This window comes from Zootoca vivipara, chromosome 7 (genome assembly GCF_965207765.1).
Source record: "Zootoca vivipara chromosome 7, rZooViv2.hap1.1, whole genome shotgun sequence".
NCBI classification, from domain to species: Eukaryota; Metazoa; Chordata; class Lepidosauria; order Squamata; family Lacertidae; genus Zootoca; species Zootoca vivipara.
Genome location: NC_142590.1, coordinates 82,157,654 through 82,162,230, shown reverse-complemented (window position 1 = coordinate 82,162,230; position 4,577 = coordinate 82,157,654). Strand labels below are relative to the sequence as shown.

The window sequence follows — 4,577 nt, the reverse complement described above, 5'->3', positions numbered from 1 at the left end:
AAATCGGTTTCATAAAATTGCTTTCCAAAATCGGAAGCAGCTGACACGATCCTTTGCATTTTAAGTAATCTGGTTATGCAACTTTCTCTCTCTCTCTCTCTCTCTCTCTCTCACACACACACACACAAACACACAGCAAAAGATAGAAGTGGGGAAGTTTCTGGAAGATTATTCCGAGCCTAACTTTTCTTATTGCAGCCCCCCCCCCTTCTCCCTGGGAGTGTCTGACTAGTTCTGCAGCTTGGCAGAAAACCCAGACGTTACCTCATAGCTGCGGCTAGACAGCCCCGTTTTATATGCCAAGCAACCACTGCAGCAGCAGAGGGAGCCTGGGCCCTGCTTGATTAGCACTTTCGCTGTTTTCAAGAGTCCTGGAGTGTTTTGTTCAAGGTGGGCTGCCGCGTGTGTGCGCTTAGTGGCTTCCTTTGTGCAAGTGAGCTTGTGGGGGGGGGTTAAAAGAGGGGGGTGGCCCTGTCCCACGGCAGGGTGGGGAGGGTGGCAGGCAAAGTGGGGCGCAAGGGAGCGAATGGAGCAGAGTTAAAAATAAAATTTTAATAAGCAACCGTAATCCTCTTCCTCTGTGTTATCAGTGGAAAACAGGGACCTGGCCTGTTTCTATTTTAACTCTCGTCACATCCTAAGAGGTCAGTGGGAAATGGAGAATAAACAGCTGCTGCAGACATCAGGACAAGTGTAAATTAAATGGTTAGTTTCCCCTCCATGCATGCTTCGTTCGTTTTGTGTGTGAGTGAGTGGGGAGTGATGTATTTTAGAATTTCTGTTTTGTTGGAAGCCGCCCAGAGTGGCTGGGGGAACCCGGCCAGATGGGCGGGGTATAAATAATAAATTATTATTATTATTATTATTATTATTATTATTATTATTATTATTATTATTATTTCGGGGTGGGTGGGGGGTTGTTGCTTCATCTGGGCGTGTTGAGAGGGAAAGTATTTGCAGACATTACTATACTTGTTTGCAGACAAGTATGTACTATAATCTCCTTCTGTCCCAGTTATCTACACCTTTTACTTTAGTAGGTCTATGCCCGCAAGGTGCACACAGTGGCACCTTAAACTGCAACCCTTTTCCATTTTACTGTTGTGCAATTGGCTTCCTTTCCAGGTTGCTGTTCACTGCCAAACATTTGAAAACAGAATTTTAAAAAGAGAGACCGTGATATGGTGAAGAACTACAGCGTTCACCAGCAGGAATGATCCGGTTTTGTGTTGACCCTGCAATAATATTCTAAGGCAAGGGAGACTTCTTAAAGCACAAGTCCCGGGGTTTTTTTTGGGGGGGGGAAATAGTGTGACAATTGTTGCTTACATTAAAAGCATAGCTTCGATCACATTGTGAGCTTCAGTGTGATCTCCTTCAGATTGCTAAGAATCGCACCTTTAAAATATCACACCGTTAACAAAAGAGAACAGGTTTCTAGTCCTTATGATTCCGAAGACAATTGAAGGCAGCATCTGTTAATAATTCTGAGTTGGAAGAGGTGGCATCGTTCGTCCTAGCTTTCATCCCAATTATTCCTAACCCTAAATCCTATTCACGTATCCATAGATAACCCGTTAACCCTGCCTCTCCATATCCATTATTGTTCTGTTATTCAGATCTCCGTGGTCCCACTTTGAAAACTGCTTTCCCATTGTTTCTCTTGCACCAGTTAGTTTCACCTTCTTTGAAATTTCCTGTTAACAGTGTAAGCCAGGCATCCCCAAACTTTGGCCCTCCAGATGTTTTGGCCTACAACTCCCATGTTCCCTAGCTAACAGGACCAGTGGTCAGGGAAGATGGGAATTGTAGTCCAAAACATCTGGAGGGCCAAAGTTTGGGGATGCCTGGTATAAACTGGCAACGAATCTAACTGACAGTGTGGTGGACGTAGCTTGGCCATGCCATTCCGGCTTGGTTAGCAACTGCACCTTTTAATGTAAAAGGAAGAGCCCTTTTCTGATTCATCATCCAGATTCGGGTGGGAAACCCTCAAGGAGGATATAGGAGCAGCAGCCTTCTCCCAGGTGTGCTTCCCCAGCGATTATGTTTCTGTAAAGGCCATGCAAATAAAATGTTGCCGTTTGCATATAAATGAGCACATGCACCTTTAATTCAAACCAGTGTCCTCTTTTTTTTTCTGGCAATGGGACTGCTCTATCTAAACATGTTAATATTGGGAATGATCCAGGCAAAATGCAGCTCACATTGTTTCCAGCCAGAGAGACTGAAGCACATGAGGTAAAGAAATAAAGAAATAACAAAATATCCTGTTCAGTTAGATTTCAGACCTAGTTTTGGCAGGGGGGGGGGGCGCCTTACAGCACAATCCTAAATGTGCTTACTTGGAATTAGCCCCACTTATGTCCAATGGGGCTTATTCTGATAAATATGCTGAGGACAAAAGCATGAGTCACCTTAATGGATAACCTGTGCTGGAGGAACTGTGGGAGATTAGTACAGTGGTCCCTCGACTTAAGAATCACTCGACAACCGAATTTTTCGACTTACGAATGGGGGTAATGAAGGCCGCGCGCTTACGAATATCTCGACACCCGAAAGAAAACCGCGGCGGTTTTCGATAGGGATTTTTCGACTTACAAATTTTTAGATGGGGTTGCTTCGACTTACCGATTTTTCCGTTTCCAATACATTCCTATGGGAAATCACGTTTCCAATGGCGTTTTTCGACTTACGAATTTTTCGACCTACGAAGTTGCCTTCGGAATGGATTAAATTCGTATGTCGAGGCTCCACTGTAATTCTCCTGAACGTGTGGCAGTGTTCAGAACCACTGATCAAAGTATCATTCTGGATAAGGTATCAGAGTGTGGTGGTGAAAATATTTTAATTCAAAGCTGATTTCCCAAGGTGCTGCTAGAAGACTGTTGTTCTGGCCCATAGCACATGTGTTCCGTCAGCAGGTTCTAGCTTGTCTCCCTTGTTTTTCTACATCTCTGTGAAACCGCTGGATGAGGTCACCCAGGATTTGGGGATTGGGTTTCATCGGTATGTTGATGATAACACCCAGCTCTATCTCTCTTTTGCATCTGATTCAGGTAAGGCAGTAGGAATGTTCAACTGGTGTCTGTGAGCGGACCAAGGCCTAATCAAGAATAGCTCAGCACCAGATGCCTCCAGGGAGCTCTCAAGCAAAGCATGAAGGCATCAACCTTCTCTCATTTTTTGCCTCCGATGTCTGGTAGTCAAAGGAGGGAAACTGCATATGCCACCCTGAGCATCATGGAGAAAGGACAAGATAACAATGGTGTTCAACAGCAGAGATCATTATGTGTGTGACCTAAAGGTTAATTCTGTTATCAGTAAACTAATCTCAGCTACAGGGAGAGGGATGAAGGTGCTGTGGAGCAGCTAGGCAGAGTGCTGTGATCTCTAGTGAGGTAGCAAATACCCTGACTGGCTGTGTAGTTTTGAGGGAGTTTTTCCTCCTTACGTTTTGGCTGACTGTCTCCCTGCGATGTACAAGGCCTGAAGTAAGAAAGGCAAAGCCTCTCTGTTCCTTTCTCCTCGAATTATACGCTGTTGTTCAGTAAAGTGCCATCAGGACTTTGCCAACAAATGGAACAATCAATAAAGAAGGGTACAGCAAAGAACCTCAGGCCCTCCCAGGTCCATGGGAAGGCCTGAGGTTCTTTGTTCCGGGTGCAGAAACTTATACTTTCCTTGCCACTATGCTGCTAGTCCTCTGGTAATGGCAAACGAGGGTGGGGCATGACAGGGTCAGATCAAGGAAGGTTCCTGGGATAGGGAGGCTATCATACATATTTCCTCCATCGCCTTCTACTCTAACGAGCACATCTTGGGATTCGTTTGTTCTTTTACCATAAATTTTCTCCCTCCCCCCGATACCCATAGGTTTGCTCTGCCACTTTCCTGCACAGTCAAAGGCTGGGGGGAATCATGGAACGCGCTAAAAGTGAACATTTCTGCTTGTGCAATGGAACATTCTCCCTCTCTCCTCCCCCTGGAGGCTGAATCCTAGAACAATAGGATCCAGAATGCAGCAGTTTGATTGGTCCGCAGGAGCCACCCAATCCAGCTCCAGGTGAAAGTGAATCAGCAACCTGATTGGCCTGCAGGAGCAGCCAATCAGGCTCCTGGATGAAGCAAGTCAGCAACCTGATTGGCCTGCAGGAGCAGCCCTGAAGTAGCCAATCACACAAGGCCCATTGTGTAAATAATGTATCTAAGCAGACGTTTTGGGGAAAGAGCCATTCTCCTCCTCCTCCTCCTCCTCCTCCTCCTCCTCCTCCTCCTCCTCCTCTCTTCTTCTTCTTCTTCTTCTTCTTCTTCTTCTTCTTCTTCTTCTTCTTCTTCTTCTTCTTCTGTTGCTACCACAAGCCGAATAAAGAGCATGAAATTCACTCTTGACTCCGAGTATATTTCACCTGGGCATCCCCTCAATCTGTTTTTCTGCATTACCCCCACCTTCTGGAGCAAATATGGTGAGGCACTAGGCATGTGCAGGGAGAAGAGAGTGAGGGAAGTCCTGAAATGCAAGTGGGAATCCTTGTGCTGATGGGATGTGGTAGCTTAGTACCGCCCACCTTCAGATT

General features: G+C 45.7%; 1 long non-coding RNA gene across 1 annotated transcript; it reads left to right on the top strand.

The window, feature by feature from the left end:
• The first annotated feature begins 314 nt into the window (after window positions 1-314).
• Window positions 315-2,114, top strand: LOC132592507 (uncharacterized). Its single transcript, XR_009557975.2, has 3 exons — window positions 315-390; window positions 591-705; window positions 1,126-2,114. It is a non-coding gene; the product is annotated as an uncharacterized LOC132592507 (long non-coding RNA).
• The last annotated feature ends 2,463 nt before the right edge of the window (window positions 2,115-4,577 follow it).